Below are 12,599 nucleotides of genomic sequence, written 5' to 3' on the forward strand. Positions count from 1 at the left end.
AGAGAGAGAGAGGAGAGAGATAGAGAGAGAGGAGAGAGAGAGAGAGAGAGAGAGAGAGAGAGAGAGAGAGAGAGAGAGGAGAGAGAGAGGAAGAGGAGAGGAGAGAGAGGAGAGAGAGAGAGAGAGAGAGAGAGAGAGAGAGAGAGAGAGAGAGAGAGAGAGAGAGAGAGAGAGAGAGAGAGAGAGAGAGAGAGAGAGAGAGAGAGAGAGAGAGAACAGCTGCTCTCTAGATATGAAAGCCTAAGAAATAGGAAAATATTCTGAGCAGGAGGCAGCCCCTGGGGGAGAAAGAGAAAGGGAGGAGGGCACGTAAGTGGCCGCGCACTCCACACTCTCTCTCGCTCCGACCAACAGGAGGAGAGGCTGCGCAGGGGGTGTGTGTATGAGGCGGAGGGAGGGCGATAGTAGGGGCGGGGAGAAGTCGGGCGCCGGGGCTCCTCCGGCTTCCCTCGGCTGCCTCTCTGTCTCCTTTTTCCCGGTGAGCTGAGCAGCAGAGAATGAGGCACAACTTCAAGGGCACCGGAGGGGAGAGTGGCTCGCATTTCTTCTCCCTCCGCGAGCTACTGCTGTTGCTACTCTGCCCTTATCCTGATCTCAGCGGGCGGGTGCGAGTGCCAGTGGCTGTGTGAGTGAGTGCCTGTATGTGAGTGTTTGTGTGTGTGTGTGTGAGTGAGTGCCCGTGTGTGTGTGCGCGAGTGAGTGCCTGTGTGTGTGTGTGTATGTGTGTGTGTGCTTGCCTGCGCGCGCGCTCGCGTGTGTATTTCCTCTCCTCCCGCACATAGGGATTTGCCGCTGCCGCAGCCGCGGTTCGCCTCTGCCGCTGCTGCTCTAGCCCGCTGTGCATGGGGAGTCTTTCTGGGGTGTCTGGCTTTGTGTTTCCCCAACAAACATGATCAAGGCTATCTCTTCCTGATCGGGATCTATTTAAAGGAGGGAGCGAGGCGTGTTTCCTACTAGCGAGGAGAAACGCACCCTGGAAGGAAAAAAAAAAAAGCAATCACACCCCCCAAAACCAGGTAGGATCTCATGGTGGGGAGGCAGCCAAAAGTGAATCCCGGCATGAACTGTCTTTTATTTTGTCATCTACTCGTTAATATTGCATCTTTATTCCCTTTCCTTAGCTTCCCCCCACCCCCATGCCTCATCATCATTCTTATTATTGCTAGTATTTTATTCAGTAGAACATTTAAAAAAAAATGTGTGTTGGCTCTTCTGGGTTTAGCAGGTAGTAACGTTGGGGCGTGTATATCTGTTGAGTGTATATATATATATATATGTGTGTTTCTTCTGTCTGTCTTGTGTCTGTCTGCCAGTGCTAGCTGCAAATGAGAAGAGGGGAACAGCAAAGATGCAGCATCCTGCGAATCTCTGGCTGGTCTCAGGCGAGTCAGAGCTGTGAGAGGGAGTGAGCCCACCCTTATTGCAGGGGAGGTGCAAAATCAAAGTCTCTATGCAGTCTTCCGCACCCCCAGCTCTCAGCCTCCCCTCCTGGGGTCTTCTTTCACCTCCACCCCTTTCTTCCCAACACCTTCTATTAAATGGAATCTAGGCTTCAGTGTTCTTGGGGCGGGGGTAGCAATGGAATTGGGGCTAATATGGTGGTAGAAAGACTGAAGGTGTGGCAGGAGTCAGGGAAGAAGGGAAGCAAAGAAATAATAGTGCAGGAAAGCAGACTGAAGGGTCCTTGGTCTTTATGCATTATATCATGATGTGGGTTGGGGATTAAATACACACACACGCACACACACACAGGCACACACACACACACACACACACAGAGAGAGAGAGAGAGAGAGAGAGAGAGAGAGAGAGAGAGAGAGAGAGAGAGAGAGAGAGACATAGAGAGACATCTTTCCGTAGGAGAACAGAAGGGAACTTTACAAGCTGAGCTGTGCACACATGATCAGTCACTGGGGCACAGCGGGCTAAGAGGGAAATGGTATTGAATGGATTCTGTGATTAGGGCACATACTTTTTGGTAAAGATTTGCCTCCAAAAGGAGGAACTAGAAGGTTTTATGGCAGGAAGAGTAGGCTGAGAAATCTAAGCTCCTATGCATTTTCTTATATTCCCTCCCAGTTGAATGCTTCTCTCCCTTTGATGAATGGCTTGATATAGTCATTCGTATTTCCCTCTCCTCCAAGGTGTGAGTGGTTGACTTGGGATGAAGGGAACTCAGAGATTTAGAGGGAGAACAGTGGAGTTATGGTGTTTCAGATTTATCCACTGATATGTTCATATTGCCTTTATTTTTACTTAAGAAGAAACTCAGCCTTTGTGCCACATAGTAGTAGCAGGATCCCTCCACCCCCAGACAGATATACACAGATATACATACATACATCAGTCCTTTCCTTCAGTTAGCCACTAGTGGTTGTGAATGCTGTTAACAATACAAACTTGAGAGAGAGAGAGAGAGAGAGAGAGAGAGAGAGAGAGAGAGAGAATGAATTTGGGAAGGGGTTATAGTGAAGGAACCCCCTTTTTTACTTAGACTTCTTGGAGAGTCTAAAGGCATCTTTATGAAGAGAGGGAGCCCTGCAGGTGGACATTCTGTTTAAATCTCACTGGATAAATTTCTTGGAAAAATTTAAAATTAATTATTTTAAAATGCTATATTTCATTAAGGGTAGGGTTTGTGAAAGATAAGTTGGATGCAGGGTATTAAAACACACAATTTTGCATTGTGTTTCTCTCTGAAGATTTTCCTGGATGAGATGGGGAGACACTTTGGGGGTTTTCAGAAAGCTGTAGCTCCTGATTTCCACTCTCCCCTCCCATTACACACCCAACCACACACACTCTATTCCAGGCTGCAGATACATACACACAAACATGCACACACACACACACACACACACACACACACACACACACACAGAGCAACTACTTCAGGGAGCTACTACTGCAGCAGCAGCAATTCAGGGAAAGAGGAAGGGAAATCTGGCTGAGCTTCTCATTCATTTAAGATATGAAAGCAGAGCCAGAACAAGGGTGATTGGTTTTAAGTTCCCCTTTCAAATCCTGTGGCACTTGGATCCAGCTCTCTGGGTTGGCTGTCTTATTACTCAATTTGTGGGTTAGATGTGTGTGGCAGTGGGAGTAAGGCAGAACTAGTGAGGGCTTTACTTGATTTCATGAGTGACAGGGTGGGAGAGAACTATTTAGTTTAATGAAAGAGAGAGAAATGAAAGTTTATAAATTCTGTTTGGGGGAAAATAGTACATTGAGCTCAGAGTCATTTTTTAGCTAAGAATTATCCTCTTCAATATGAGGATGAAAGAAGAAGCCTTAACCTTTAAGAGCTTTCCTTTTCTTTTTTTCATCTTTCATAAGAAATAGGTAATTAATTCCTAGGGAGAGAAGGAATTCTTGGGCAGTGGTAAACCATCATTTGTTGATGAACTATGCTCACATGAAGAACCTCACTGGAGGATGGAACACATAATAAAGGATCCATGACAGTAAGGCTCCTTCTAGCTTTTCTGTCCTGAAAGCTTGGAATGGACTGGAAAGGCAAACCTGTAACAGGAATATGAAGGCTTATCTTTATTCCTTTTTTTTTTTTAAGGGAGAGACAAGGTAAAAAAAGCCAGCTACACTATTACCCATACAAAAAAGAAATTATACTAATCACAAAGCTTTAGTTCCTAATAAACATCTGGAAGAAGGAAACTGATTGGTAAAGATAGAGGACTATTTGCTAGAGTTTTATTAATTAATTTTTCAAGCTTATTAAGGTTTTGTTGTTGCTGTTTTTTGCAAGGAGGGGAGAGGATGGAGAAACAAATAATGTCTTCCAGAAATCTTTAGCATTTTTTAACAAGCTATATTTAACATGTTTTCTATCAGACAAAAATAGACTTTTATTTATCTTGCAAAGCAAACTCAGGGTTTCTTCCCTCTTGGTAGTTAATCTGGTTCTTTGACATAATAAATAATAAGAAAGACACTGCAGATCCAATTAAGCTATAATTCCTTTCTAAAGCAGTGTGGCATTAATACTATTACTAATTCCATTAAACAGGACCCACTTTAGCTTTGTAGATATAACAGTGCAGAGCCACCTTCCATGCAAGTTTATTTTCATTCTTCAGCATCTGCTTGTCCCCTTTTTTCAACTGGGTAAAAACAGCTCAAACAAGGATGTCTCCTCACTGGGATAGAGAGGGATGGATGCAGGTAAGGAGGAAATCTCATTTTGAGAGAAAGTAGACTACTTTCATGCTGTAGTAATGAAGAAGATTCAAGAAGAAAGAGGCATATTTGAATAAAGCAAGTCACATTTAAATAAAGAAAACATAGGGTTTTTTTTTTTTGCTTTTTATGTTTTGTTTTGTGCATTTAACAGTAAATTTAGTTTTATGTTAAAAATAATTCTCTTCCTTTTACTTAGATCTTAATGCTGCCCCCCTGCCCTTACATTTTCCCCCAAATCCTACCTGCCCATTCTTCCTCTCCATGAGAAATTCCTCCTATTTAGCCATCCTAACTGACTGTCAAATCCTCTCCTACTATGGGACCTTCTGCTTTATCTTCTTCAGTTATCTTTCTACCTGACCAAACTCTCTTACTCCCTCTTGTGGTGAAACTTCCCCCAATAATCCTCAGCTCCCCAAATCTGATTCCTTATAGCATTTGATACCTTGGGTAGTGACTAGACTAGTATTTTCAGGTGAAAAAGCTAGTAGACTATTCATATAGCTCTCTGCTGTGTTTTTGCTGAATGAGGGAATTCCTATACCTTGGATGTCCATTTGGAGTTCTGTGGTCGCAGTTGATATGTGATAGTTCCTTTGCAACATCCATGTTCTGATTCTCCAAAACATCTTCTAATCTGCTTCATCTGCTTCATCTGCTTCATGTGTGTATGAAAAGAGTGAGCCCTCATACATACATATCGGAAATATTTTGACACCTCAAACTGATATCATATCATTATATACATGTTGAACTGAAAAATTCCTAATTTTTTTAAAAAGGAACTCCAATAATGTATTTATAATTAGTAGATTTTTAACTCAAGAATATTGAATGACTCCATCATACAGGACACAATTTTGAATACATGAAAATGCAAAGTTTTCTTACTAGTGCTGTGACTCTTTCCTGTTGAGTGTTTTTCAATATTCCTTCATTGATGATTACCTCACATGCCGTGTCCATTTAAAACAAATTTTTTTTATATCTTTTCAGCCAAGAGAGAATATCAGTAGGAATCATTGTAGCTTCTTTGCCTCTTACATTTCAGACAAGCCAAACATCTGGGAATGAAGCAACCCCCCAGAGAGTTGGATTGGAAAGAAAGCCATTGTGGTTAGGTTTGATTCTCTGAATCAGCAGAGTAAGAGCTATCTATGTAGAGTGATTTGAGGAGTATTAAGAATTCTAATTCTTACTTCAGAATATATACCTTTAGATGTCTGGTGAAGTCTGAAATTGGGAGATTATATTTACTAAATAGAATCCTGTTAAAATGCAAAGTTGCATCTTTAGAAATAGATACATTGACCTGCTTTTTTTGGAAGAGTAGGGGGTCTAAATTTCATCAGGATAGATAACTTGAGGTGTGGTAACTTCCACCAGTAATATAGATGGTCAGTATACCTAGATGAAGTAATTTTTGCATGCTCACAATCAGGATATGTCTGAAGCAGGACTTCAACCCATACATTCATAATTGTAAAGCCAACCTGCTTTTCACTTTTCCCAAGTGTATCTTAATAACCCATTAGTTCTTATTAATCAACATAATTCCCCAAATTCCAAATATACAACAGAGATTTGTTTATGGGGTTCTTTGCTATCATGTTGCAAAGAATGATACATTTCCCTGTTCTGCCTTGTTGCTAGTGCCTTTCTTTACTTCCTCCTAAAAATTACCTTGTATTTATTTTCCCACATACTTTTATATGTACATGTTATGAGATCCTTTACACTATATATATATTTTTCATTTTTGTCTCTGTCATTCCTGGTATTCCATAGGCACTTAATAAATGCTTATTGATTAAGCAATTGATAGAAAGCCATAAGAGAATAGAATTCCTGACAGTTATGTTTAATAGGGGGTTAAAGAGAAGGAAACGGTCCAGATACTTACCAGTTACTGAGGGCTCAGGTAGAGTATTCTTGAAGAGACTGTGAGAGAGAGAAGTCCTAGTGAATTAACTTACATTGTAAGTGTACATTACATCATTATGCCCACTTATATGGGCATTAAGGGGACAAGAACACGAAAGAAGATAGGGAACAAGGATAAGACAAGCTTCATCTACCCTTTGTAATTATATTAGCCAGTTACTCAAGTGATGTCCCCTAAAAAATCAGGCTCTTCTGTTCATAGTTGGGAAATCTTCTTGTATTGTGATATCCACAGGACCCTCAAATGGTGTCAGTCTTACTCTCTCTCTTTCCCTCCCCCTTTCTCTCTTTCTCTCGCTCTCTAATTTAATTGCCTTTTAGATGATCTATCTGTAGCACAAGAGTAATTTCCTGGTTGAATGTAATGCATTGTGCTTCCTGAATGTCAGAACATGATATGCAGTTAAATGGAGAGTACAGCAAGGCAGCTGCTGACGAAGTCTCATCTTTCTAACTACTTGTAAAACTGCCCTCCTTTGATCATGACATGAGGAGCTCCTCCCCATCTCCAGCCCCTCAATAACCATGCCTTAGTAATTCCAATCTAGGGCTAGTCTTACCCTATAGTGATTCAGGACCATCACAAAAGAAGTGAAACCCTATATAAAGTAAATTTTACAACATATAGTTCCTTCCTGGGCTAGCTGTTCAATATTTCAATGTAGACAAAATCCAAAGGGAACATAAATGAAAGCTTTGATAAGACTCCTGAGGAGTGGCAGTTAGTTGGCATAGTAGATTGAAAGCCAAGGTTAGACACAAAAAGACCTAGGTTCAAATCTGTCCTCAGATCCTTCCTAGCTGGGTGACCGTGGCTAAGTCACTTAATTCTCATCTCCATAGCCCTGGTGTTCTCCTTCCTTGGACTAATACACAGTGTTGATTCTAAGAGGGATAGTAAAGTTCTTTTATTGTTTGTTTCCACACCAGGTGGAGCCTTCTAAGAGCATATTTGGAAATTGTTCCATATATAATGTTAACAGGTTTATAAAATGTGTATTTATCCTTCGAAAACAAATGTCCTTAGCTTTCTGAACAAGTTAGGTTAGCATTTCAACAACAAAAGAGGTTAACCTTGTTTTTTTTTTTTTTTAACGATGAGGGTGCAGCTAGGTGGCTCAGTGGTTTGAGAGCCAGGTCTAGAGACAGGAGATCCTGGGTTTAAATCTGGTCTCAGACACTTATTAACTGTGTGACTCTTGGCAAATTAGACTCCCGTTGCCTAGCCCTTACCACTCTTCTGGCTTAGAAGCAATATATAGAATTGATTCTAAAATGGAATGTTAGGATTAAAAACAAAGAGTTTTAGCTCTGCTCCAGGGAGATTAAAGAAAGTAGAAAAGGCCCTATATGAACCCAAATATTTATAGCATCTCTTTTTGTAGTGGCAAAAACCCCCAATTAATCAAATTATTTATTAATTATTATTTTAATTTATTATTAATTAACAAAATTAATTAAACATAATTAGTTAATTAAAGTTAAATTTTAAAAAAGTAAATTAAAGTAGTACCATCACTTTTGTAATAGCTAAACAGATTATGTTAAGCAAATTTAGTAGATTACTGCTGTGCATAAGAAATGATAAAAAAGGTTTCAGAGAATTATGGGAAGATTTTTTACAAACTGATGCAGATTGAAGTTAGAAGAAACAGGAGAGCAATGTATACTCTGATGATTTTGTAAAAATGAAGCAGCTGGAAATATTTAAGATTTCTGATCTAGGCAATGATCAACAATTACGCCATTATTGACAGAAAGTTCATAAATTCAACATTTAGAATGAAACACAATATGTTTTCATGCAGCCAAAGTGGGAATATTTTTTAGTTGCTTAAGCATATCTGTTACAAAGATTTTGATTTGCTTTCTTTTTCCAGTGGGAGAATAGGAAGAAGAGGTTTTTTTTGTTGTTGTTGTTGTTGTTTGTTTGTTTGTTTGTTTAAGGAAAGGACATGTTTAAGGAAAGCTGCCCAAGTGTTCAGAAAGGAATCAGAGGCATTAAAGCATAGAAGAATGAATTGTTAAAGGCTAGTAGTAAGGGGACAATCCTTCCCCTTTTACCTATTGTCCTGCTGAGATGTCTATGAGCTTAGATTTTATACATGTTCTTCAGCTCTTTGTTAATGCCATCTGGCAGTGCCACCTCTTTGTCACCCCACTAGCTGCCTTCCTATACCTTCAGTTGCTAGTCTCCCACACCAGGTATAGCCTTCTAAAGCGCAGAGAATATTTGGAAATTGTTCCATATATAATATTAACAGGTTCATAGACTTTGCTTTTATCCTCCTAAAACAAATTTCCCTAGCTTTTTGAACAAGTTAAGTTAGCATTTCAATAACAAAAGAGGTTAACCTTGTCAATTCTTCAAATGTGAATTGATTTAGAGAAGGGAAATTGAAGAAGAATAGACCTGGACCCAATTGAATTCCATATAATCTGAAACCTTTCATGTCTCTAAATATTTCCAAATCATTCCATTAATAAACATTGGCTCCTTATGATAGGTCAAGGATATGGGAGATCCCTGAGTAAGTCACCTAATGGTGGGGGATAGAGATTAAGTCAAATTCTTATTAATTGCTTATCTTTTTTTCTTCATGACATTGACTATTTTTAAAAATTCAGATCTCATCTCTTTCCTGGCTTTGTGATTCCAGCAGTCATTTCACCTCTTTCAGGCTCAGTTTCTTCATCTACAAAAAGAATTCAGACTACTTGACCATTAGGACCCATTCAACTCCAAACCAAGGTCCCTGTGCTTCATTTAATCCATCAGCTAAATTTGTTTGCTCACCTTCCTACAGTAGGAAAACATCCAGAAATGATATCTATCCATTCTAACTCCAGGTTGGTTCTGAAATCATCTGGTTAGATTGAATTTCTAGAGGGTAAAAGCTGTCTTTACATATACCTCAAGAAGTTGTGTGTAGCCTAGTGAATAGAGTCACCATCAAGACTTGAGTTCAAGTTCTAGCACAGATTAGCTCAGGTACTGGGAACAAATCTCTGGCTATCTTTCTGCCATCTTCCTGTACTCTAGCCACCACTTCCACCCCATTACACACACACTCTCTCTCTCTCTCTCTCTCTCTCTCTCTCTCTCTCTCTCTCTCTCTCTCTCTCTCTCTCTCTTCTACTCCTAGTTCTGAGAAAAGTGAACATATGAACACTACCATTCTTGGAAAAGACTTGGGGCAGCTGGTGGCAAAGTTGAGAGAGACCCTGTATGGCCTCAAACATTTCCTATGTGACCCTGGGCAAGTCACTTAACCCCAATTGCCTTAACCTCTTCTGCCTTGTAACAGATCATTTTAACACAGAAGGTGAAGTTAAAAAAAATAAATCTTTATTGTATATTAATTTCATATTCCCCTTTAAAAAATTTTGGGAACTATTTTAATTTAAAAAAGACTCAAATCTTCAATTGTTCTATGTCGCCATTCACCATCTCTGAGATTTTGACCCTTTCTGGCCACAATTCCTTCAAATCTAATGTTTTCTTCTATTAAAATATTTGAGTCGAAGATCCTTGAGGTCAGGTGCTGGTTCACTTTGTATCTGTATCTCTAGGCTATTGTATAGTTACTTGCACATAACAAGCATTTAATTAAAGCTTCTTTCATCCACTCCCCCAACTCTTCACTTAGCCATCCATCTATCCATCTATTCTTTTAGCTATTTGATGCACCAGAAAACTCTCAGAATGCAAATTACAGATGTCTCATCAATCTGCAATGTACATGACTGGAGGGAGTTCCATGCTGACATTTTTTCATACATTGATGAACAAGTTCTGCCCAAAAACAACAAGAGAAGTTCTCAGATTTTGGCTTCTTTTTTTTTTTAAACCCATATCTTCCATCATAGAATCAATACTGTGCATTGGTTCCGAGGCAGAAGAGTGGTAAGGGCTAGGTAATGGGGGTCAAGTGACTTGCCCAGGGTCACACAGTTAGGCAGTGTCTGAGGTCAGATTGGAACCCAGGACCTCCCATCTCTGGGCCTGGCTCTCAATTCACTGAGCGACCCAGCTACCCCCAGATTTTGGTTTCTTAGTTGGAATTTTGATGCATGTCAGATTTTTTAAAGGGAGTCACAAAAAAAGAAATAGTAAATGAGTCACATTGCTCATTCCAGGATGTATCCTGATCACTAGAAAGGAAGCTATTCCAACATACAACATGGCCTTAGTTCAGATCCCAGGTCTGACATGATCACTTGTGTGACCTTGGGTGAGCCACTTAAAGCCTTTTGGCCTCAGTTTCCTCATCTGCAAAAGAAGAGTTGGACTAGATAATATCTAACAGTCCCTTTTATCTCTAAATCTGATTCCAATACTATTACATGAATTTTACTATAAAAAGGAGGTCTTTAAAAATAATGTTTTATTTTGATCAAACACCTCATAGCTTAGCTTTATAATGATTTTGACTCATTTTGTTTTTAATTGTATCAATCAGTTCCTCAAAACCACCTTCTCCCAATATAGAATCATCTCTCATAACAACGCAACAATAAAATGTTTTCTGTATGCTTCACACAGAGTAAGTACACAATAGAATTTTTTAATTCATTCCCTCATATCTTAAAATGGGCCCCTCATTCTGTGCTCACAGGGAATAGTGTAAAGAGTGCTGAGTTTTAAATCAGATGACCTAGGTTTGAGTCGCTCTGCCCTAGTTTCCACATCTATAGAAATGAAGGCTTTGGATTAGATTACCTCTAAATTTAATCTTCCAGCTTTTTATCTATAATCCTAACACCTTCATAACAAGATGAGAAAAGTATATTTCTTCATCAATCTTTTGGAATCAAGATTAGTCATTGCATTTAACTGAATTCTGATTTTTTTAAGTGTTGCTTTCCTTTACATTATTAGGATCATCGTGAATATTGGCTCTTGATTCTACTCCCCTTTCTCTGCATTATTTTAAATATTATTTCACATTTTCTGTGTCTATGAATTTCCTCTATTAATTTTGTAAGGCATAATAATTTTCTTTTGCATTAAAAAACAACAGATTGTTCATATACTATGATTCCCCTAACAATGGGTACCCACTTTGATTCTCTTTGTATTTTGCTACCATTAAGATCATTTCTCTGAATATTGTCCATATTGGCTCTTTCCCTGCTTTAGATATTCTTACACATAATGGTATCATAGGGTCATGAAATTTGAACATTTCACTTTTATAAGATAATTCAAAATTGTTTTCCAAAATGCTTAGCCCAATTCACAACGGTATCATTAGTGTACAAGTAGGCTTGCTTTCCATAGCTCCTCCAGTATTGTCTGCTTCCATCTTGAATCATCTTTGCCAGTTTCTTAAGATAGCTCGTGGCATTATATAATTATTATCCATTCTTCCACACTCTGAAGGGAGTAATAAATAGTTTTATTAAATATATTAATATCTCTCCTAGTTATTAAATATATTATTTTTATTAAATTTATTAATTTATTAAATATATTAATATTTTTCCTAGTCCTAGGAATATAATCTTTTCTAGTTAGCAGATACAGTGCTAGACCTGGAATTTGGAAGACCTGAGTTCAAATATGATCTAAGGCACTTACTAGCTGTATAACTTTGAGCAAGTCACTTAACTCTGTTTGCCTCAGTTTCCTCATTGTAAAATGAGCTGGAGAAGGAAATGGCAGACCATTCCCATATCTTTGCCAAGAAAATTCCAAATGATGTGATGAAGACTTACACATGACCAAACAACAGTTACTGGAAGTCTGACTTTTACAACACCCCATTAGTAGTTAATGATGTCTTTAAGACTAGTCTTTCCTTTGTAGAAATATAAAGTTCAAGCCCCACTTTAATTTGGGTTAAACATTCTGCCCCAATATCTCTGCCAAGAAAACCCCAAATGGGATCACTAAGATATTGAACAACAACAAAATTTGATTATTATATAATATGTAGGAGTTTAGTTGGCTTTTTGGAAGGAAAGTGGCCCTGATCAAAGGTATCTTCTCAGGAATAAGACTGCTTGGAAATTATGACATAGAGAAGCAGTGAGTTTTCCATGAACGTAGTGTTCCCAAATTTTTCATATCTCTCACTTTTTGTTTCTTTCTACTTTTTTCCTTACTTGAAAGGCATTTCTAGTTTTTTCAAGTATTATGTTTGGAAACTCGTTTGGGAAACTTAAGGTTTTTCTTTCTGGCAAGCTCTCCATTCTATGATGCCACTAAGTGACAAGGAAGAATGACCTATGCAATGCTTGTACTTGTGCTCACCTACCCGGTATTTCTCTTGGATGTTAGCAAATTAGATAGGAGGTAAAAAACATTGTTAGACATATATCATAAACAATGAGAGTGGCTTTTGAATTAAAATTTGCTTGTGGTTCCAAAAGACAAAAACATGAAGCAAAAAATAGGAAATAATTGTAGGTCTCATTAATTCTATGAGATGCCCCATAGTTAATACAGA

General features: G+C 38.7%; 1 protein-coding gene across 7 annotated transcripts in view; it reads left to right on the forward strand.

Moving 5' to 3' along the window:
- Positions 1-12,599, forward strand: part of SLC8A1 (solute carrier family 8 member A1) — a 504,419-nt gene that overhangs the window by 86,782 nt on the left and 405,038 nt on the right. For 2 of the 7 annotated variants that reach the window (XM_007476983.3, XM_007476985.3), the window contains exon 1: positions 181-1,016. The exons of the other annotated variants lie outside the window; for them this stretch is intronic. The gene's annotated coding sequence lies outside the window, so the exon portion shown is untranslated. Of the gene's footprint in view, positions 1-180; positions 1,017-12,599 lie in introns of those variants that run through there. 7 annotated transcript variants of the gene reach the window in all.

Source organism: Monodelphis domestica, chromosome 1 (assembly GCF_027887165.1).
Source record: "Monodelphis domestica isolate mMonDom1 chromosome 1, mMonDom1.pri, whole genome shotgun sequence".
NCBI classification, from domain to species: domain Eukaryota; kingdom Metazoa; phylum Chordata; class Mammalia; order Didelphimorphia; family Didelphidae; genus Monodelphis; species Monodelphis domestica.